Source organism: Haliotis rubra, unplaced genomic scaffold (genome assembly GCF_003918875.1).
Source record: "Haliotis rubra isolate DU_JTF1 unplaced genomic scaffold, ASM391887v1 Scf1047, whole genome shotgun sequence".
In the NCBI taxonomy this organism is placed as follows: domain Eukaryota; kingdom Metazoa; phylum Mollusca; class Gastropoda; order Lepetellida; family Haliotidae; genus Haliotis; species Haliotis rubra.
This window is the reverse complement of record NW_025764945.1, coordinates 70,052-95,529: the sequence shown is the minus strand read 5'-3', so window position 1 is coordinate 95,529 and position 25,478 is coordinate 70,052. Positions and strand designations below refer to the sequence as shown.

At 39.1% G+C, this 25,478-nt stretch overlaps 1 protein-coding gene across 3 annotated transcripts in view; it reads right to left on the bottom strand.

Moving 5' to 3' along the window:
- Positions 1–22,946, bottom strand: part of LOC124275371 (cyclic nucleotide-gated channel rod photoreceptor subunit alpha-like) — a 154,742-nt gene extending 131,796 nt beyond the window's left edge. The window contains exon 1 of one of the 3 annotated variants that reach the window (XM_046710943.1): positions 22,486–22,946. The gene's annotated coding sequence lies outside the window, so the exon portion shown is untranslated. The remainder of the gene's footprint in view (positions 1–22,485) is intronic. The other 2 variants (XM_046710898.1, XM_046710934.1) reach the window with 2 other exon arrangements.
- Between the last annotated feature and the right edge of the window lie 2,532 nt (positions 22,947–25,478).

The following is a 25,478-nucleotide window of genomic DNA, read 5'->3' as shown; positions in this document are numbered from 1 at the left end:
CAGTTTGACACCTCAGCCATGATGTGAAAGTATCCCTTCCTCATGTCGCCGAAGGGGGCAGTGAGGTAGCTTAGTGGATAAAACGTTCGCTCGTCGCGCAGAAGACCGGGGTTTGATTCCCCGTATGTGTACAATGTGTGAAGTCCATGTCTGGTGTCACCTGTCGTGATATCGCTGGAATATTGCTAAGAGCGGCGAAAACTAAACTCACTCACACATTCACCGAGTTTGTGACATATAATCCAGCCATATGACGGTTGGCTTTAAATAATCGAATCCGGACCAGACAATCCAGTGATTACCATCGTTATCGTTGACTTTAACACTGTTTGTTTGTTGTTTAAACTGGCTCATAGATATTCAAGCCATATGACGGAAGTCTGTAAATAATCGAGCCCGATCAGGCAATCCAGTGATTAACATCGAGGGTTATCGGAAATATCGGTTATCATAAATAGTCCAGTCATATGACGGCGGTCTATACACAATCGAATCTTGACTGGGCAATCCAGCGTCATTCCATGAGACACATAAGTGAGTGAGTTTAGTTTTACGCCGCTTTTAGCGATAATCCAGCAATATTACGGCAGGGGACAGCAGAAATGGGCTTCACACATTGTACCCGTATCGAACCCGGGTCTTCGGCGTGGCGAGCGAACGCTTTAACCACCCATCGCTCCTGAGACACATGGACCAAATCAGCGAGCCTGGTAACGAGTACCGATTAATCGCGTCTTACGACAAGCAGTTGTTGAAGATCATTTCTAACCCGGATCTTCACGCGTTATCACTAACCGACATGGAACATGCTGGCTGCGTTATAAGGATCTGCGAGTCGTGACCAGAAAACTAGTGGTTGATAGCATGAGTGACATCCACAACGACCATCAAGAAGATCATTTTTCATAAAGATTTGTTTGAATATTCGTTGTAGCAAAATTCCAGTTTATACATCAATGACAAGCTCTTTAAGAGGCATCGATTAGCTTTCAACGTGAAATTTCAAATGATTTATTATTAATCAAAATGTTTACTGATAAATAGCTCTATACTCTTGTCAACAATTACCTGAAGTAATACAATTTTATTTGTCCTCGAGTCATTGTCTAGACTATGATCAATATTGACAATGAAGGGTAGGGGGTTGTCCTTTCAAGAGTATTATCGGTATAATTAGTGTTGTATTGACTGGTATTTCTGCAGTCTATATACTTAGTAACCCTGAGAAGCACACAATGTCAAGACATCGGTTCTCACTGCTGGCGTTATGTCAATGAATTGATTACTGAAACAATTGTGCTACTTGCATAGAAGGAAAATATAAAATTCATGGAGGCAATTAATTGGGAGCGAAAAATACCTTTGATCTTAAGGGACAGTGTGTGGGCGGAACAATGTTTGATCTGAAGAGTGAGTGAGTGAATTTAGAATGGGTGAGTGGGTGGTCACGAGTGTTCGTTGTGGTTCGATTCGATGGTTGGTTTGTTGGTTTGTTGTTTAACGCCGCACTCAGCAATATTCCAGCTATATGGACGCGGTCTGTGAATAATAAGTCTGGACCAGAAAATCCACTGATCAACACCATGAGCATCGGTCTACGTCATTTGGATACGATGACAAGTGTCAACCAAGTCAGCGAGTCTGACCACTCGATCCCGTTAGTCGCCTCTTACGACAAGCATGGGTTGCTGAAGATCAATTCTAACCCAGATCTTCAAGGGTTTCAATACCTGGGTATAAGGTATCAAGCCTACTCCAGGTATCCACAGTGATATTGTTTTAACAATGACAAAAAGTTAAAACCCTCATTCTTTCTCACCTACTTATACACAAATTCCTTTCCCCTTAAAATCTATAACTGTTTCGATTTCGTTTCATGCTCAGTACGTTTTCACCTGAGTAAACTGATGTAACACCGTTTGTAGTATGACAACGATGAAATGTCAAACCAGGAAAAAACCATCTGCCACTAATTCATAACACTGCAGCAAGCTGCTAATACATCAATTCTTGTTAATGATCCACAAACCACAATGAATCCAAGTGAAATGCGCCTGAAACGTCAGCTGTAAATTAGAATTTACTCACCCATGAGCAGAAACTGTTTTCATATCTGCACTTTTAGAGATATATTTTTACATGAACTACAGATGGCGGACATACAAAATATGGATCGGCTGTAGATCAAACTAGCTTTATTCTGCCTTCCTGCACTCTTTGAAAACGCCATAAAAATGTTATAACCAATGCGAGTGGAATTTAACTAACGAGATGCCTTCCTGAAAGAAAAGTCTGACGGCACAAATTAACAAGCCAGGCTTAACTGTGTTCTCTGTGAGAAAACCCAAATCATTGTTGCGGGTTATTTTGGATGATCAAATACAAAGTCACATTGAAGGACCAGCGTTGTGAAAATCATTAAGAAATTGATTAATCATGAAAAACAGAAATGTTTATTCATAAAGGGAGCGATAAACCACGAGAGGTTAGCAGTTAATTGATGTGAAACTCCTCGGCCTTTCACTATGGCGTTCCCTTCATCTTCGGACCAAGTAATTTACTGGTGTTTAACCTTTTGTGCTGTCGAATCCTCTGATTTCGGATATTTTTACTTTGATTATATAGTTTTTATCGAGATGCTTTTGAACCTCGACCTCACAATTACACCAGGAGAGGCTAAGAGGACAGTTGTAATCAGAATGGGGCTTGTATCTTGCAGAAAAGATCCCAAGGTTTGTCCATCCAGACAATGCTGTACAGCTTTGGGTAATGGCTGATACAATTTAATTGTATTTTGAGTCTGGTTTATGTCTCACTGAAGCATATTTCAGCTTTGCGACAACGGCGGTGAATACCTGAGCCTTCCAAACAATCCAGTGATTGACGCATGAGCATCGCTTTGCAGTGTCACTGTGACATGTATTAACAAAGTTAACGAGCGTGACCATCCAATACCGTCAGTCGCGTCTTATGACAAACATTGGTTGTTAGAAATCAAGTTTTGTGCCTTGCAGCATCGGACAACGACGTTGATTTACACTTGATTGAATAATCATGAAATAATTTAGTGTACAATTAATGGTGAACTGAGGGGCGAAAGAAAGTATGCCTTTGATGCAATTTAAAATGAGTAGATTATTAAGTTAAAATTTAATATCCCTCCTTAATCATCAGTCATTTCTGTAAAGGTTTGTAAAGTGTAATCTATCAGTGGGGACAAAAGAAACGACCCTATCAATGTTAGAAATGTGTGTAAAAAGGTAAATACTAACACTGATTTTTAAAGAAACCCAACATCAGAGTATGTTCAATGTAAGGACCCATTATGCCATTGTTGTAAATGAAAGGTCCAGTTCAATGGTGTTTTAGAAACTAAAAACCATGTAGAAGTATTTCTTGTGTCGACAATGCAGCAAGACAGTCCATTTTTTTATAGAATATTGTATACTTAAGATATTTTCTTCTGAAAATTAACATGTCGTAAAGTCAACTGAGAGGTAAAGTCGCGTTTGCTCGTGTATCGGAAATGTATCCTCCTGGAGGCTGCCAAAATGAAGAGAGTAGGCGAAGGACTATGTGTGTAGCAATGTTGCTGCGAGTGGCATCAGAAATCGCCTTCTCACAATGTACCCATGCGGGGAATAGAACCCAGACATGCGGCATTACGAGAAAACGCTTTGACCAGTTGACTGCCTCACCGCCCTTGAATCAGGTAGTTTAATGTACGAGAGAAGATTTGAAGAGGACTCCAGAATATTGAAACATTACGATAGGTAGCTATGGACACCATGGGCATTTTCAGACGATGAGGATGGGGTATTCCACGTGTGTTCTTCCTCTTTATGGCTCTCTCTCTCTCTCTCTCTCTCTCTCTCTCTCTCTCTCTCTCTCTCTCTCTCCCTCCCTCTCCTCTCTCTCTGCCATCCTCTCTCTCTCTCTCCTCTCTCTCTCTCTCTCTCTCTCTCTCTCTCTCCCTCTCTCATCCCTCTCTCTCTCGCTCCCATCTCTCTCTCTCTTTCTCCCCCTCTCTCTCTCTCTCTCTCTCTCTCTCTCTCTCTCTCTCTCTCTCTCTCTCTCCCTCTCTCTCCTCTCTCTCTCTCCCTCTCTCTCTCTCCCTCTCTCTCTCTCTCTCTCCCTCTCTCTCTCTCTCTCCCTCTCTCTCTCTCTCTCTCTCTCTCTATCCCTCTCTCTCTCTCTCCCCTCTCTCTCTCTCTCTCTCTCTCTCTCTCACACACACACACACACACACAACTAAAAACCAATATGTCCATTTTGTCCAATTATTCCTTTTTCGTGAAATGTAACCATTTTGAACATTGATTTTCAGTTACGTCAGATGTGACCTTATCGTATTACGAAATGTAAATTTACAGTATTGATCGATTGCGTTGCTTCTGGGGAATTTGCAAATGATTCCTATATTCAACGTTATTGTCGGTATTCAAGAATTTCAGTTTCCCTACTGCCACATTATTTCAAAGTGCTATCAATCAAATTGAAGTGTCCTTGACCACCATCCAAAACGGATGTCATGTGTTTCAAATTTAAACTCAATTTTCGTCAGATAGGATATGAGATTAACGAATTTCTTTAGTTATTTTCTTTCAAGATTCTATATTAGAAGAAACTACGACGACACTCAAAGAAGGTTCCGGAAAAAAACGAGCGGTGCTATGTAGAGTGAGTCAGTTCAAATTTCGGCATCCACCAGCATCACTGCAGGGAACACCAGGAATAGGCTTCATATATTGTACCCATGTGGCGAATCGAACCCGGGCTTTCGGCGTGACGAGCGAACGTTTTAACGAATAGTGAGTGAGTGGAGTTTAGTTTTACGCCGCACTCAGCAATATTCCAGCTACATGGCGGCGGTCTGTAAATAATCGAGTCTGGACCACACAATCCAGTGATCAACAACATGAGCATCGATCTGCGCAATTGGGAACCGATGACATGTGTCAACCAAGTCAGTGATCCTGACCACCCGATCCTGTTAGTCGCCTCTTACGACAAGCATACTTTAGGTGACTGAAGATCAATTCTAAACCGGATCTTCATGGGTGTTTTAACGAGTATGTTATCCCACCGCTAACCTTTGAACATAACTACTCCCATGATGCTAATCTTTGGCGTTTTATAATGAAGACCTGGTGTCTGGAACTTAAGATCATCTGCAATGACAAAGTACATAAACGTGCCATTTTTAATGCTGTATCCATCTAGTATCTAAGAAAGATACCCTGCGTATGTTTAAACCTGGTTACTTTACGTTATTAATTTTGTTTGTTACATTCCAGCTACTTGAGTGAGTGAGTGAGTGAGCGAGCATGGTTTTACGACGGTTTTAGCAATATCCAGCAATATTCCAGCAATATCACGGCCGGGGACACCAGAAATTGGCTTCACACATTGCATCCATGTGGAGAATTGAACCCGGATCATCGGCGCGACGAGCGAACGATTTAACCACTAGGCTACCCCACCGCCCCACTAGCTACCTGACAGCGGTCTGTAAATGATCTTGAAACCCAAACCCAGTGACTGACATCATGAGCACCGATATGAGAAATTGTAAGATCTATGACTTGCATGAACCAACTCAGCGGGCCTGACTACCCGACTTCTAACGATTCCTACAGCCAGTATGGGTTGCTGAAGAGTAATCAAACTCCAATCTTCACGAGGGATTGAAACACGTAAGAGATATATTTGCATTTTTTGTGATATTCAAATATGGCTACAGACCACTGTTTATATGGATTCTTCTCCAACATTAACTTTACCGTTTGTAAAAGCTCTTATATCTGAATGGTTGTTTGTCAAAATTGATTTCGTTAACATATAAATTACATAAGAAAAAAACCAAACAAATACCATGTGTAAAAACAAATACGTTCAGTTCAAGAGCACCGCAGATAGATGAGGCGGAAGAACCAGACAACAAAATGTATGCATAACAGACAGTTTTATTCCGATGTTTGGAGAAAGTTACAGACAATGTCAAGATTTGATTTTTCGTGTGTAGGACGTTAGGCATAATATCATGATAGAAGTATATCTACCACTCAAAACAATGATTTGTAAAATGAAAATCTCTCAAGCTTGTGAAGAACGAAAATCAACGAAAATATCTACATCGTGGAAAGCTCGGATCTATTCTTTGAAAAATTCAATGCGTCAAACAGAACCGTGATCATGGCTGTGATTTAAATGTCAGCGAACAGGAACGGCATCGAATGACCAGACACATTAAGGAATATTGATTCCACATATCACACCAGCGTCAATAAGATCTGCGTGATATTGACAGTAAACTTACACCAGATCTAACTTAATAGATTCTACTGACAGGAGGTCAGACAGAGTTGACTGGTGGACTTTAAACAATGCTGATACAGAGGGTTTCTGGAATCAGTCTCCTATATCTAATGTAAAAGCAAATTGAATGCATACCTGACTGATTTGTCTATACTCCACACAATATCTGTCAAACTGTCGTACATAATGCAGCATATTTATGGCGTAATTTAGTGCCTATGATGTTCCATTTGTTCTCGAGTGAGTTGACGATGAGGTATATATCCTTTCGCTAAAATATGCGCATATGTTATCTCAAGTATAAAACATCGACACTGTCTACCCGTGAAGATCCGGGTTAGAATTGAACTTCAGTAACCCATGCTTATCGTAAGAGGCGACTAACAGGATCGGCTCGCTGACTGGGCTGACACATGTCATTGTATCCCAGTTGTTTAGATCGATGTTCATGCTGTTGATCACTGGATTGTCCGGTCCAGACTCGATTACTTACAGACCGCCGTCATATACCTGGAATATTGCTGAGTGCGGCGAAAAACTACACTCACTCACTCACTCTGGACACTGTCATTGAAACATTTGATGACATCTACTGCGTACAAAAAATACGCCCAAATACTTTCAGTTCATTTGTCTATTATTACGTTACCATCTATTTATTTCTATTTGTAAATTGTCCTCATTGCAAAAGCCGCAAGTGTCTTTGTATCTTTCAACATTCAAATGAATGGAACTCTAATAAGAAATGAGAGTATAGAGGAAGTTGATGTTTTTATTACATGTTTGTTGTATAGCCCCCCTGGCATTGGTCCCATGCTTTCCTATCTTACTGAGACGACAGCATGTCAATTTACATGTGATACTCGTCCTGGTCGCTTCATGCATAGTACTGATTGGTGATATTCTCTACAGTAGTGTGTGTCGTGCACTTCTAGAAGACGACCTGCCAAGAGAGACAGCTGATCGGAAGGGGATGGGAATTGTTCCATAATCCTCTTACCATTGGTCGATGTTTCCACTTTAATTGGGTTTCTTTCAGAACACATGTAAGAGGATAAAGAGATTGATGGACAGAATTGAAGCTATGTGTTCAAACAAGGGGTTATTGAATTTTCTCAAACACAGTTTTAAGAATGAGCTTTACGAATTATAACTGAGCTAAGGATAGCGGGTTAAACGTGGATATAACTAATTACTTGACCAGTTCTGTAAGCTGTGTGTACATATGCTCATCCAAACACCACTCATTTGATAACAGAGTTTGAGTGGGCGCTATGGTGTACATACTTACTCAGGTATCTTTCTATCAGCAATTACTTGAGGAATCTATCTATCCAGGATTCATAGAGTGACTATATATACTATATGTGCCAATTTGTGTGGTTCGTATGTCTGCTGTACAGATATACTACGTCCCATCCCCACCAAAGAACATTACATGACTCCTAGCCAAGAACATTTCACGAACCTTTAAAAACACATGACTGTATCCCTATCCAAGAACATTACTGTATCCCTATCACAGAACATTACTGTATCCCTATCCCAGAACATTACTGTATCCCTATCCCAGAACATGACTGTATCCCTATCCCAGAACATTACTGTATGCCTATCCAAGAACATTACTGTATCCCTATCCCAGAACATTACTGTATGCCTATCCAAGAACATTACTGTATGCCTATCCAAGAACATTACTGTATCCCTATCCCAGAACATTACTGTATCCCTATCCAAGAACATTATATAACCCCTATCCCAGAACATTACTGTATCCCTATCCAAGAACATTACTGTATCCCTATCCAAGAACATATATAACCCCTATCCAAGAACATTACTGTATCCCTATCCAAGAACATTACTGTATCCATATCCCAGAACATTACTGTATCCCTATCCAAGAACATTATATAATCCCTATCCAAGAACATGATTGTACCCGTCCCAGAAATTACATGCCCCTATCCCAGAACATTACTGTATCCCTATCCAAGAACATTACACGGCCCCTATCCAAGAACATTACATGATCCTATTCAAGAACATTAGATGAACCCTATCCAAGAAAACTACATGGCCCCTATCCAGAACATTACATGACCCCTATCCGAGAACATTACATTTTCCTTTCCAAGAACATTACATGACCCCTATCAAAGAACATTAGATGACCCCTATCCCAGAACATTAGATGACCTTGTCCAAGAACATTACTGTATCCCTATCACAGAACATTACTGTATGCCTATCCAAGAACATTACTGTATGCCTATCCAAGAACACTACTGTATCCCTATCCCAGAACATTACTGTATGCCTATCGAAGAACATTACTGTATGCCTATCCTAGAACATTACTGTATCCCTATCCAAGAACATTACTGTATCCCTATCCAAGAACATTCTATAACCCCTATCCAAGAACATTATTGTACCCGTCCCAGAAATTACATGACCCCTATCCGAGAACATTATATGATCCTATCCAAGAACATTACATGACCCCTATCAAAGAACATTTGATGACCCCTATCCAAGAACATTAGATGACCTTATCCAAGAACATTAGAGGCCCCTATCCAAGAACATTGCATGGCCCCTATCCAAGAACATCACACGACCACTATCCCAGATAAAAAGAGACTCCCATAGAAGAATATATCCCACCAACCCGAATATTAAATGGTCAGTCGAGGCCCTGACGTTCATTGATTGAAAACCGCCGCTTGTGGTGAATGAAAACAACTTCCTGAAATGTGCTACTAATCGTATTATCCTACAACAGAAACAACGTTTACGTAACGTGAAGTGAAACAGAAGACCTCATCTGTAACCCACCCAACGTGTTTATGAAACACTGCTTCAAGCCATGGAACGGACCATTTACAAAAGACGAACACACAGCATGGGTCTAATGTCTTCTATAGTGTTTAATCCCAGCTTCAAGAGGCAAATCCCCAGTACTTCAACCGATGGTAATCTATTTTGTGTAGAGCTGTAATGCCTTACATCTTCAGTAGATTATACTGTTTTCAACGTGACTAATTTCCACCAAGAGGACACATTCTTTTCCGTTGCCTGATTTCTAATAAATGAAGCCATTTAAGCTGTGTTTGTACACGAATAGTTATTAGCATAACGTGAAAAAATCTTCCATTATCCTGTAATTTCCTGCAGCGGGGATAGCGATGTGGTGGAAGAACTCGTGCAAAGGAATATAATGTGGAAAATACTTGATAAATTTAGTTGTGAAATTCAATATTGAAAAAAGGGTCTCGAAATCTTTGATGGACTTCCATTTGATTTGCTGCTAAATCAACTAAAAGGGTTCATAAGAGGGCCGTCATTTGACTCCCTCAACGTTTGGATGGAAAGATGTCGTCAAAATAGCATCAGACTTGAAGATTGAGAGCAATAAAAAACTCGTTTCATAACCATGAAAGCAAATTGTACATAGATGGCGCTCGCAATTCTTTGGGATGTTTTCTGATTGTGTGTTGATAAAATTGTGTTATTTCATATTGTCATTTACTTGTCAGTATGATTAAATGCAGTGAAGACACGATATCAAAGGATCAGCGCATAACTGCTTTATGTTTTCAAGAAAATGAAAATGTGGGCGTTGTTTTTTAAGAGATTGGAAAATTCGCGGAATGGTAGGAAAGTATTGTGTTTTGAGTAGGGAATCTGGATTTGGAAAGTTTTTCTATCCAACGCAAGGTCCCCAGGGAGGCTCTATCGTAACATGAATGATATTGAATATTTTATTAACAGTTAGGGATGGGAGAAAGCACCACAGGCATGAAGCAAGGACTTGCTACTTTCTTGGCCAGCAACTCTTGATTAAACGATCCAATATCTAACCGATTACGACTGGGTATGCACTTCATTTTTACTGTGGGGAGTGAGACTTAACTGGAAAGAGTTCTGTGCATCAGATATGTGCCACTGTTTACCATTTCGGTATTGAAATGCCTTACATGTGATTGGCTGTAACAGTAGTTTTAGAGAAAAAGGTTTCAAGCTGCGCAGTTTCATATATGCTTCAGTAGACCTGCGTTAGTCGCCTTAAATAGATATGTTTTTGCTAGTAGGTGCATTTTTTATCCACATGCAATTCTAATTGCTAAAAACAACGATAACCAAAATGATCACTTCTCCGTTGTCATGGAATATACGAGTTTCTTACACATGGTTAAACATCCTTGAGACTGCAGGAAATCAATTCTCAGAACTCATTGAACAAAACGGCAGGACCGAAAAAAGCCGTATGTTTAGCAGAATATTTCAAAATAAACCTTATTCAAATATGTCTAATTTGTGTAAATTATAGAAAGCTCCCCTGTGCGTTAGTAACATGATGACTCTAAATGGAGAACTAAATCGAGTCGCTTATACAGTTTGGTTGAAATTAAAGTGGTTGCGAGTAGCTCTATTAGAAATAAATAGTAAGATAAAATAAATAAAGCAAAACAGTATACTTCAGCGAAAGAGAAACCTTCAAACGAAATGAATTATCAAGTGACGACATGGACGACAACAACTCCACCATGCTGTGTTTGCATTTCCTCGACAAGGAAATGTGATGGTCGGGCCACCTTAATCCTCTTTGTGATCCACAGATCAAAGATCCGTCATTAGCGATGCATATAGTCATCATGGCGGAAACGTATATTGAAAAGGTCATACGTATAAAAGTCGGAACTGTGACAGTTTGCAATATTTTCAACATCGAATTATCAATCATATTATCCATTTTATATCATTGATAAGAGCTTGGGCTGATTATTGTAGACTATTCTGAATGAGCATTGTTCAAATACTGAATAGGTCATATTAAACATCCTAAGCGCTGAATAATTTCATATGATCAATGACATTGTTGTGATTTCGATGTTTGAAGAAACTGCAACATGTCAGAGTTCAGAATATAAACGACCACATGAATGAATATGACCTATTCAGTATATGAACAATGCTCATTCAGAATAATCTACAATAATCAGCCCAAGCTCTTATCAATGATATATAATGAATCATATGATTGATAATTCGATGTTGAAAATATTGCAAACTGTCACAGTTCCGACTTTTATACAGGCGTATGACCTTTTCAATATACGTTTCCGCCATGATGATTATATGCATCGCTAATGACGGATCTTTGATCTGTGGATCACAAAGAGGATTAAGGTGGCCCGACCTTCACATTTCCTCGTGGAGGAAATGCAAACACAGCATGGTGGACTTGCTGACGTCCATGTCGTCACTTGATAATTATCATCACTCATTTCTGTAATCAGAAACTGGTCATATGGAGTTCAAACAGTATGCGGTGACGAAACAATTACGATGTGTCACCGGAATGAACAAGACGCGTGTATGTCCATTTGAAGGCTTGTCAAAATCTAATGCCGAATTAGAAATTGAATTTATTTTTAATAAATAAGTTTTGTTTATTGTAGTGAAGCCAAAGCCTACATACTCACATGTTGCCTAGTGTGAGTAATGGATATACATGGACAGTTTGTATGAGTGAGTGTGTTGAGTTTTACTGAGCACTCAACAATATTCCAGCTATGTGGCGACGGTCTGTAAATAATCGAGTCTGGACCAGACAATCCAGTGATCAAAAGCATGAACATCGATCTGCGCAATTGGGAACTGATGACAAGTGTCAACCAAGTCAGCGAGCCTGGCCACCCGATCCCGTTAGTCGCCTCCTACGACAAGCATGGGTTAGTGAAGATCAACATTCTAACCCGGATCTTCAAGGGTCCACAGTTTGTATGACGTATGATGTTTTTTGGATCAAAATAGTTTTGCAGAACTTGGACATTTCTTCTAGCAATCCTTAGTCTTAGTGTCCATCTTAGTCGTAGTGGGGTTAATATTGACGATCCGAGTCAGAATTGGTTTCAGCAACCCATGCGTGTTATTTGAAGCGATCGGGAGTAACGAGTACTCATGATATTAGTCACTGGATTATCTGGTCTCGATCATACATAGGCCAGTTAGCTGGAATACTACAAGTTGAGCAGAACACATAAGACACACACACACTCACGCACGCACGCACGTACACGCACACGCACACGCACACACACACACACACACACACAAAGCCCCCAAACCACAAAATCCCAAAACATCACTAACAAAAAAAACCAACCCAGATCGAACGAACACACACACACACACACACACACACACACACACACACACACACACACACACACACACACACACACACACACACACACACACACACACACACACACAGCTCTTGTATAGTGCCTAATTCCCAGGCTAAGCCTGCTCAACGGCGCTTAGGCCTGCTCAAGGGCTCAATAAGCTTGTATTCTAAGTAAATCAGAAATATCTAAAACTTCGAAATTCTAAACTTCCCTTCTCAAAATTATACATTGCATGTGCTGTACGTAAAACAAATAACGAAATGTGGAAATTCTGCTTTTTTCGCTTGAGACAAGAAGAAAATTCAATGCTATCAACGTATCATTGGCGTGCTGACTATTCATTACAAACACATTTTAGCATATTTTCTTCATTGCAGTTTGAACCTCTGGCGGCCCGGTTTGCAAAAAAGCAAAATCTCAGTTTAATCCCTGAATTTCATCAAATAATTTAAACGCTGATAGGCACGTGTCACGAATCTGGAGGATTAGATTGATATTTACAAGGTCCTTGTCATAGAGCTGTCAGTGTTATGATCAGCTGATTAAAAATCCCAACGTTAGGCTGTTATTGACTAAATGAAGAATAAACGTGAACAGAATACCAATTTTGAAAAAGAAATGAGTTGAAATCTTTGAATTATATGGTTTATCACAATGTTAGGAGCCAAAAAGCGTCGACCAGTGTTTTCTAATGATGTAACTTTAAGACAAATGCATATTTGATAACTGTTTAAGTGTCAGTTAAGAAGGATATGTAGACGGAGATCCGTCTATGGCGGTATTATATTTCTAATTATTGACAAAACCAGGATCTAGTTCAAGAACAAGAGCTTAACACTATGCTTGTAGCAAAACATTATTTCGTGATCACTAGCTCTGCTCGATTAAATTCTTTTCAGAAGCATCTTTGTCGTTTTTGCAAATTAAAATGAATATGTCAGACGGTGTGATATTTTCGGCGTCATATTCGTTCCATATTTCCCATTTAAATGCAATGGTCATCAAGATTAGTTAACTTTCATGCGGATTGAATATAATTAACAACTGTTATAACGAATCCAAAGGCATCATTAATTTTAGGATGTTATAGCCGTAGTTATTTCGATTAAAATATACGGAAAGTGGTCGAAACAAAAATCAGTTCGTTATATCCGTTCTGTTCGTTATAAACGTAGTTTAGTTACACAGATGCGTTTGCTGTATTTTAATTTTGATCCACATGTCGTTATGTTAACACGAAATCGGTCACTAGCCGAAATCGGCCACCGAGACCATCTTGCTGAAAGCATAATAATTAGATATAGTCGTAGAGTACAACCTTGGCGTATGCCAATGTTGATCAAACGTGTTTACAGGAAAGGGTAAATCAATTATGACGTCGCATGAGCAGCTTCCAACCTCATCACGACGGAGGACAACGGTAATGGAACCTCTTACACTGTACCCATGCGGGGAGTTGACTGGTCCTAGGTGTGACGGATGAATGCGTCTACATTAGGCTACCACCACACGTGTTTACACAAAGGATCCTTGTCACTAGTCACTAGTAAAGGAAACTCTACATTTAAACAGTTTAAATGCCATGTGCTAGATTCATCTCGCATGGCCAGCTATTTGTTACACCGTTGTAAGCTATTCCTTGTGAGAAAGGTACGTTTGGTATAAGCACGAAACAGTATCCATCCCCAGACAATCTACAGGGAAAGCAAGTAACAACTATATCAATAAAACGTTTATAACTAAACCCCTTCCTCCCCTCTCCCCGTCTCCTTGAAGATCTATGATATAACTGGTAAAGAACGATCCATTCTTGTCGTAAGAGACCTCGGACCGCCTCCGTGGTGTAGTGGTTAGAGCGTCCGCCCGGAGAGCGGAAGGTCGCGGGTTCGATTCCCGACCGCGTCATACCAAAAGACGTTAAAATATGGTACTTGTTGGTCCCTGCCTGGCGCTCGGCATTAATGGGTACAATAAGGACTGGTCGGATCAGAGTCAGTATAATGTGCCTGAGTGAGGGATTCATGCTTCACTGCGGCATGGCATCTCAGTGGGCTAGCACTATGAATCCAGCTTCAGTCTGGGCTAGCACAAGCAGCCGCACATACACATACACAGGCATGCACGTCGTCATATCAGCGAAATATTCTCAAGCACGACGTTAAACTCAATTTCACCTCACCTCACCCGTAAGAGACCTACCACTGGATCGGGTGGTCAGACTCGCTATCTTGGCTGAAATCATTGCTCCACAACTGAACAGATAGATGCTTATGATTATAATCACTAGATTGAAGTCTTATAGTGCAACTGTGAGTGCGGCTGAAACAAATATATGCCAACGAATGAATACGATCTACATTCATATTTTTAATTCAGTTGTCCAAACTGAAATGAGTTCTGTACCAAATGTATAATCTGAGACGTTACAGCTTCATCAGCTCATGTCATAGCCTAGCACAGTCTATCTTTACTAATTGCGTTACCTGCAACTGGAACTATCCTCATGTAACCAGATCCAGACATGCTAACCATCCTAATTTCCTCACGTTGGTCCTTACATGTAGCATTACAGAACGCTATAAAGGACCACTCATTGTCCATTGAAACAACCCCTGCCTGACGGTATCACGTCATGGTAATTGGATCCTGGTTAACCTGCTGCAGACAAGCAGCTATGTTTGCACTGGCCACACACCATGGATGCAGATACAACAACAATGATGTAGCTCCGACAGGATGAGGCTCAAGAGAATTTTGTCATCTCTCTCCACCATATGATTAAGCATCTGTAACTTAAAGTTATGAAATATGCATGAAAAGTAATCAAAATGTTCGACGTTGTTTGATAAAGATGTCAAACTTGCAAATCTGTTTCCGACAAGGAAGACGGAATTTCTCATGACCACTTCCTTGGAATTTCAAATTTTGGACGTTTTAATACACGATGTGAAGACATGCAGATCGAATTTTATCCTCTGTGTTGGTTTTGTAAAACAGCTATTTATTCTCATGACAGGGTTGCTATCTGATTGTATAACACTACCGACTCACGTTGCTGCGCATGACGTCAGGTTTGCACGTTGTTCATTGCTCCCTGCCGTATTAGAAATTACCCTGCCTGGCCCCGCGACACAATTATGGTATTTTCCAATAACTGGGTATTATCCCCTGCTGGACGTCTCAGGTCGTTATCCTTATTTACAGCCCTCTGATTGATTGGTGATTATGGCGTTGGTATTTACTAGCAACAGGTGCTAGCTTCATAGTCGGAATCTGCGACAATCTGACAATCTGAGGAATACATTAGGCTTCTTATCATATCCGTTATTAGAATTTCGAACATCTAATCAATATCGACTATAGTAAATGGACCATGGAATGGTATACCACCTGGCGAAAGGATTCGCCCCTCTCTGACCTACTATCTGTTCAAATGAAATGCTTTTGTCAGCTCCACATCCATATATATTGGAGCTACTTCTTGTAATGCCCCAACTTCCACAAGATCATGAAGCTCAAACTTACAAACTTTATGGATAACAACTTCTTTATTACGAGAGTGCGACGTTTCGATACAGATTCTTGAACCGTTGTCACCTCTAAGCCCACCCTGTTGTGTTAATTACCTTGTTATCTTGTTGCCCTGTGCCAACGTCGATGGTTATTTCAGAATAAAATTTTAAATATTTTTTTAATTAAACACACTGTAGTTGAATCATTTTCTACGCCGTACCAATAACGCTGCAAACAAGCGATATAATGTCTACCGTAAGGAGGCAATGTTTTGATATGCTCAGCATTATGATAATAACCAGAAAACACTGATTTAAAAAACAAATCATTTGTACACAAGCGACACATAAAGAATCTCATCCAAGCCTCTACTGATATCAATTATATCAACACGAGTTGATAAAGTTACAAATATCAAAGGCTTGCCGAGGATATTTTACTTTTATCAACGACTGTTGATATATTTGATGTCAGAAGACACGAGGGTGAGATTATGTTTATGATAAAACAATCACTCATCATTAAGTTTCAATGAAATATGTACATCTCTGAACATCTCTGACTTGCAGTGCTGCGACGTCATAGCACTGTGACGTCATGAAGTTTATGACATCATAGCATGTGATATCATCTGTTTTTCTACGTCATAGCATTGTAAGTAATCTAACTGATGATGTCAAAGCATTGTGATCTCATGTAATTGATGACGTCAGAGCATTGTACAAAATCTACTGTCAAATTTTCGATGATTTGAAAATAAATCATAATTATCATACTCTAATAACTGTTGATACTACGTACAAGGCCCTATACCAACGCCGATGGTTATTTCAGAATAAAAATATTAATTGAACTTAACACACTGAAGCTGACTCATTTTTGTACGTCGTTCCAATAACGCAACAAACAAGCCCTATCTCCAGTAGAACACAGTTTTGGATGATAAAGTTGACTAATATAAGATTCAATCACATTCCGTCATAGAGCGTCATCGCCTACATATGTCATCTGAAACAACACTTAATCTTACTGAAATTTCATTCCACCATTTTCATATAATGTTATTATCACTAGGTATGGAACCAATGTTTCGCAACTGAAATGTATGCTTTAAAATGCTCTGACGTCAAAGGCGAAAAGAAAGACCAAAGCGAAAATGGTTTTAGCGCCAAGATGGTAAACAAGTGCAATCTGTTTTAATGTAAATGCACCGGAGAGTTGATTGTAAGGTAACAGAAAATGCTCTGGATTTCTGATTGTTCTTTTGATCGTGAGCTTAATGCATTGCGTGCGAATGCCTACAGTCTGTGTTACTTCAAACAATCAATGCTTGAATTTAGTTGTTCTACTTGCTGTTTTTTTTACAATTACTGGTTATACTATTTTCTGTGTTCCATTGCTGCTCGCCATGGACAATGGTTAAGAGTACACAGCGGTGGGTTTGCATAGTTATTGTTGGTCGCACAGGAATGATCATTGTTCAAATTTGAAAATGCATTAAACATATACATTCGTGCAGCCAACCGTGCTTGCAAACAATCATTAAAGCATTTTTAAGATTCCAAATAGTCACGGTGAATGGATATTCATGCAACCCTAAACAGCTGGGTTATAAAAAGTATTTGGTTTATTTTTTTACAGACATAACACAAATATGACTATTAAAATGGGGTTTAAACAGATACACCGCACAGATGTTGTCAATGTACTCGGAATTATTATATCAGCGTTGTGTATGTTTTCTGGGGACAAAGTTACTCAGTTCTTAAAAATGAATACATTCAAACGGTTTTGATCATTGAAACAGACATGAAGAAACTACTATCAAAATGTCTTTTTTAAAAACCATACCGAGCGCAGATGCTGTCGGAATAATTATGTCAATGAGTAGAATGTTTTTTGTGCATGAGGTTACTCAGTTCTTAAAAATGAGTATATACAGAAGGTTTTGATCATCGAAACCGACAATAATAATTATGTCTATCAAAATGGTTTCGTTTTAAAACATACATAACACAGATGCTCTCAATGCACTCGGTATAATTACGTCAATGAGTTGACTTGTCTGTGCAGAAGGCTACTCGGTTCCTAAAAATGAACATATACAGAATTTTTTGATCAATGAGACAGACAATAATATGTCTATCAAAATGGTTTATTTTGAAAACATACACAGCACAGATGATGTCCGAATAATTATGTTAATGAGTTGACTGTTTTATGTGCATAAGGTTACACGGGTCTTAAAAATGAATATATACAGAAGGGTTTGATCATTGAAACAGACAATAAAATGTCTATGAAAATGATTTCTTTTAAAAACATACACAGCACAGATGATGTCCTAATAATTATGTTAGTGCATTGTATGTTTCCTTGCATAAGGTTACTCAGTTCTTAAATAATGAATATATACAGAAGGTTTACATCATTGAGACAGACATGGTAACGTGTCTATAAAAATGGTTTCTTTTAAAAACATACACAACACAAATGCGCTCAATGTGCTTGGAATAATTGTGTCAGTGAGTTGATCTGTTTTCTGTGCACAAGGTTACTCAGTTCATAAAATAAATATATACCGAAGGTTTTGATCACTGACAAATACCCTCTTAACGTTCACAGTTAGAGAAACCCACAAACCAAAGAGCTTCAGGTAATTGTTTGTTCTCTGGGTAGAAATGAGGCACTGCAACGTCCAAATCAAAGATTGTAGCAGCACTGCCGTCGAGCACAAAGACTTACTTTTGAATAGATCGTAATTGGAACTAGCTACAGAATAATGCTAACATTGATTCATTAGAGGCATTATCGCTTGGCTATTCCAGTAACTGAAGTCCAGACTAACAACAGTTTCTCTGATGGTGAAAAACCTCTCTCGTTTAGCATATGAACCCATTGATAGCTCGCAATACCAAAGTCGGTAAAACACAATTTAAATGTCGAAGTGATTCCCAGAGGATGCAGAGAGCTATCAGCGCAAATGAAACCATTCAAAGATTGCTTCTACAAATATTCAACCTCTGTATCACATGGTATGAAATTCGCCTAACGCCCACGGATATTGTATGTTGTCAGTGGAATTCACACTTTCCAGCTTTCATATCAAATGAAACAGATCTTCGACAGATACCTGTTAGTGCTATCGATTTGATACATAGAACCGTTGTCTTACAATGTTTTGTGAGTAATTCAAAGCAGGGGCGGTATTGACTTTTAAAACATTCTGTTAACCGCGGTGAATTTTATAAACATTGAAATAATTTTGACGAGTTGCTTTGACAAAGAGAGAGGAAACACGTCTTCACATGTCCAAACTGATTCTATACTTAGAATTAACAATCGTAAATCGTTACGCTTCCCCTCCCCAATTAGATAGGACTGTTAGTCGATTAGCTTGTGTAAAGGTAGTTACATTTAATATTTACTTTTCTGACAGAATCAACACGTGTGACCAGAGCCGCATCTTGAATGGAGGTTGATATCCGTTAGAAATTGACATTTGCTTGTATATTTCAACCTAGCATCGACCGCGCATACCCAGTTGTGTTTATTATACGTGGATTGTGCTTGTCAAAACGTAGGCCTCTAGCGGTATCAATGGCTTTGTGTCCCTTTAAACAAACTTCGTATGTCATGTATGATATACACAGTGCAAATAAAGATACACATTTGACTACTTTTTGTCATATTATGAAAGGTAATCATCGAATCATTATGAAAGACTGGAGAACAAAGGTAACACGTGGCAGAAATACGTCACTATCGATTACCATTTCTTCATACGTCAACAGAACAACATCTTGATTAAAAGATTTCACAAACACATTTTAACTGTTGAACTTGGCGACATTAGGCTAGACTAACACACGCATACACTTTCACACATTCACAGACACGAGCAAGCACACATGCACGTACATGAGGAAACCTAGTGTTTAAAGAGTTCGCCGGTCACGCCGAAGATCCGGATTCGATTCCCCACATGGGCACAATGTGTGAAGCCCATTTCTTGTGTCCCCGTCGTGATATTGCTGGAATATTGCTGAAGGCGGCGTAAAACCATGCTCACTAAGGTTTTATTTTAAATATACATTAGTATACATTATACACCTTCCTGTGTCCTACTTCCTGTGTCCAATGGGACTCAAGGTATAAATGATATTTGCGTCCATTTACAATTTCTGTGCAGTTGCGTCGAGAAAAACAAAGACTATCGATAATCGTAACATTGAAATCGTTTTGTTGAGCGATGTTCAGTTGAGAGTTTTCACCGGTCACAAAAGAATATATTGTCCTAATGTTAGGAACTCTCGAAATGATGACATTTATTGCACCTAAGTACAATCTAAGAGCAAATCATCTTCTATTACGTTCACTTTCTTTGCATTTATGAAAAAACGTAATCAATATTTGCGATACTCTGATACTTCTACTCAAATACCTTGAGAGACACTGTGTCAAACTGTGTTTGAGTAAGAACCGTGTCTTTGTACAATCACTTACATCAATGTGTAACACGATGAAAATTTTAAAATTTAACCGTATTGGATTTAACCAATTGATTTCGCATTGTTCATCTAAAATACGGTTGTCAATGAATTGATTGATGACTAATGCTTTGGTTTGTTGATTGAACTATTCATACTGGTATTATATTCTGTTTCGACAGATAATCGAAACGTCTTATTCTCTTGCGTTAACGTTTAATATTTTGGTATTTAACATGGGATGGGTTTTTTCCTTTTAGCGTGTTTAAGAACCGGAAGAACAGTTTTGTTTCAACTATTCATGAACAAAACTCAACATCCTGGTATTTCGAGGTCTGAACAGGCTAAGAGGTTTAGAATTTGATTTTGTTTAAATCTGAACATGTTTAGTTTCATTGCGTAAGAGCAGTTTCAAGTCTCTCATCGATCATTCAACTTATGATATTTACTTATTATGTATAATATGTTTGGTTCTAAGCTTCTCATATGAATATGTTTAGATTCTAACTAATTAAAATATTTAAACAGATCAAAAGCATGTTAAGGTTTAGAACATAACGCAATAATATTATGGCGCAAGTATTTTGCTTGTGTGTTTGGTTGTCGTTTGTACTCCAGCTGTGTGGCGGCGGTCTGTAAATAATCGAGCCTGGACCAAATAAACCAGTGATTAACAACTTGAGCATCGATCTACGCAATTTGGATACGATGCCATGTGTCAACCAAGACAGCGAGCCTGACCACCCGATCTCGTTAGTCGCCTCTAACGACAAGCATGGGTTTCTGAAGATCAATTCTAACCCCTGATCTTCACGGGTTCTGGTACAAGGAACGTGATCCTGTGCAGGATACAGGCACCTTTTAACAGTACGCATCCTCTACTCTCGGCAGTTAACCACGTGCATGGTCCCCCCCCCCTTGCCAACGATGTTTGCGCCTTTTAATCCTTCATTCAGAGTGTGTGAAATGTTTTAGAAAAATCCATTTATATCACGGCAGGGGACATCACACATGGGCTTCTAGTGTGGAATCGAACCTGTATCTTCGGTAAGAAAAGCGAACATTTTAACCATTAGGTTACTCCACCACCCCGAGATAATGAACAGATATCAAGGCATAAAACGATTGATGTTTTGTATCGAATATTTAAACTTTATGACGTAAAGGCTGTGAAACCAACATCCCACATTGTCACATCTGTTAAACAAGAGTTTAATCGTCAAAGACAAGAGGTCGCGGAGAGGACACATTTGACGCGTTTGAAATTGACAAGAAATTGACAAGATCCTGCAGAGCTGCTTGTCAGTCACAGAAACCGCTTTCGCTTTCACAAAAATCTTCTCAATTCGTCCACGTTTGTGTTATTCAATATGAGAAGGGCAACGAAGTAGGAAATACGAGAATGATCAATACATATCTCAAAGGAGTCATTTTCATTTCATAGACAGGATTTTCCCCGAAGATCGTATTTTTGTGTGGCGAAGGTGGCTGTCATTGTTCAGAAATTGATGTGTGATTTACATGACTCTAAAAGTGGTCTGTGTTGTGTACTGGTAACCTAATGATTACCCCTCACGGATCAATGATATGTTTGCACGAATAATGAGCATATTATTGACTGCACAATACAAATAATTATGATGGAAAACAAATTTCAGACAACTTGAAATGAACACTTCGTCATTTCCATATATGCATATATAGTCGGCTGATAACTGGAACAGCTGAAGACAGAGGTCTCCAGATCCTAATATTGAACGTTGAAATGATCACATTTTCGCACCTGCAATATGCTTTGTTCGAATTTATCGAAGATTCAATAAATTACTTAATTAATAAGCAAATTGTGTCTTGCACTGTGAGTGAAGCTTTATCGGCACATACTGGAAATTCTGTGAAAAAAAGAGAGATGTAGGCTGATGTTGTATCAGTTAAATGTGATAACTTTAAGAAAAACTTACCTTGCTTATGGAGAGGACGTTACCAGCGTGTTTGTTTTGCAAGAAAATGCTCCGACGAAACTGTCAGCTTGAAATTGACATCATCCGAGCGAAACTGACAAGCATTATCCCGTATAGCGTCAGTCATAGTATGTTTATATACATCCATCAGCGTAATAGCCTCCACAACATTGAAACTGATTGTTTTGCTGCCGGTACCTGGTTTAATGCAACAAAACAACCCAACACTGTTCAATCTCCGTTTTAAACCTACTGTAATCATACACTAGAACCAACAGTGCCACTTATCGTAACAATATTTTATCACCTCGTAAATGAATTGCAAATCCAGCCGAATTAGGTACCGTAGCTGATCTACAGATGCCGGCGCGGGGAACTCTCATTGGTACACACAGCCGAGCGTTGGATCTATTTTGTGTCAATACGGGTTGGCGTGCCGTCCAACTGTTCGCGCAGGAATACATTGATTCTCCGACGATTCCACATCTGCATAGACCAGATGGAGTTAAAATCCCTTCGCAGCGTAGTTTCTGTAGAATATTGCCTGGTTTGCTTTACAGTGTGAGCGAAAGCGCTGCCCTCGAGTTAACGGCTTTGGACGAATGCTTTCAAGGTGCCGCTTACACCAACAAACGAGAACTTAAAAGGAAAAGGTGCCGTATCGGCATTTCGTTGTTACTTAACAGAGGAAATCGCTTAAGATGATAGAATCGACAGTCCACTCACGCGTTCATTATTGGAGGATAGCTTGATGAATATGTAAGATCGAAATGATGGATCTTTGGTTTGTGATGTTAATAGAATTTGTACATTAATATAGTCGATTGTAGATTTATCAGGGCAAGGGACAAACAGTGCGTTGGCAAGATAAAGAATCTTACTACAACCCGCAGACTACAAATATTTGCATCCGATAACGATTATATGACATATATCCTAATTTATTACGTGACTGCTGATAGAGGTATACCGGAGCCATCTTTATAAGGAAAATGGATGATAAACATCACACGTTCGGCTGGCTATGTATGCTTTCTGTGCTGCAGCTTTGTGAAGTCGCCATGGCGCTCGGAACTGCAAGTAATCCAGGAATTGCACCATATTGAATATCATGAATTTAAGAGCACGTGTGTCGCCAATGTAACTATATCTTTCTCCTCAATTTCAGGCTCAGTAACTAGGTGATGGCTTGAACCTCCAACGGCTCAGCCAATCTTATGTGGGTATTGTCATATATTGAGATTTTTATAACCTATTTTCCATAAGTGATTTAATGCAGATTTTACACATTTAACTTAGTAGTGCATGTGATTAGAGCGTTAATCAATGTTGATATCTGTACTGTACGTTACAATCGCGTAGGGTGACTGTGACAAATTAAAAATTCAGAAAACACAAAATATAGAATATTATATATAAAAAAACAACATTAAAAACAACAAAACAACCCACAACCCAACAAACAAACAAAACACACCAAACAAACCCCCCCAAACCCAAAAGCAAAAACAAAATAACAAAAAAACAACCAAAAAACCCATAAAACAACGACAACCCTCCCTCAGCAAAAAAACACAAAGAAAAAGAAAAAAAACAAAGAACAAAAGACAGACAACCCCTCCCCCCAAAATAAACCCTCAACAAAACAAACAAAACAAAAACAAACAAAAACAAAACAACAACACAAAAACAAAACAAAACAAAGAAAACACACCAAAAACCAACAACCCATAAACACAACGACATAAAACAATAAAATAACAAAACAAAACACACAAAAAACTCCCAAAAACATTTGCAGGATGCTGTTTCACCATCGCTGGACAACACTTTGTCACTAAAGGCAGATCGTTACTCATTTAATGTTAGCTGCAGTTAGAGCGTTAATCAATGTAAGTGTCTTTACTGTACTTAGTTATGCACATTTCTGCTAAAACATAATGCGTGTCACAGGGCCGAACATAAAATATCGCTTTATATCCGTTCGGTATAAACATATTTTACCGAATTTTACATTTCCATAACACATTGATCCTGCGTTCGACGACTCTATGAAGACATCGAGCCGAGTATCACAGTGAGTGACTATGGTTTTACGCCGCGTTTAGCAATATTTCAGCAATATCACGGCGGAGGACACCAGAAATGGGCTTCACACATGGTACCCGCGTGGGAATCGAGACATGTGAGGTGTAGACGCTTTAAGCACTATGCTATCCCAATTCGAGTATCAGAGCCCATTTTTGGTGTCCCCTGGAGTGATATATTGCTGGAGTGAGTGTGTTTACTTTTACGCCGCATTCAGCAATATTCCAGCTTTATGGAGGCGGTCTGTAAATAATCGAGTCTGGAACAGACAATCCAGTGATCAACAACATGAGCATCGATCTGCGCAATTGGGATACGAGGACATGTGTCAACCAAGTCAGAAAGAATAAAATGAAGAAATTTGCTAATAAATGGCATCCATTATTCCCAGTATTTCAAACCTGACCTGTGTATGCAGCAATCGCTTCTTTTGTAAAATCTTGATCTGTTTCCCCTTTTGAAAAATTATCATTGTTTTAGTTATGTATTGACTAGTTAGTTAATGGCACTGGTGTAACTTTGGGGAACATATAGGTTGGATATAAGACACAATATACAACACAATAAGCCGGATGTTGCGCAATATATAACACAACACATTGGATGTGACACAAGACACAGCATGACATGTCAGAATAATTGTGGCACTATATACAACACATGTTAGATAAGACATATTTACAATGTATATCAGATAATACATTATGTACAACACGATAGATGTACAACACGATAGAGTGGCCGTGACACTACAATATGCTATGTCGGGTGTTGCACTATATACAGTATGATATGTCAGATGGTATGTCAGATATGGCGCCGTATACAACAAAATATGTTGAATGTGACACAATATACAGCTTGATATGTCAGATGTGGTGCTATAAACAATATGATATGTTCAT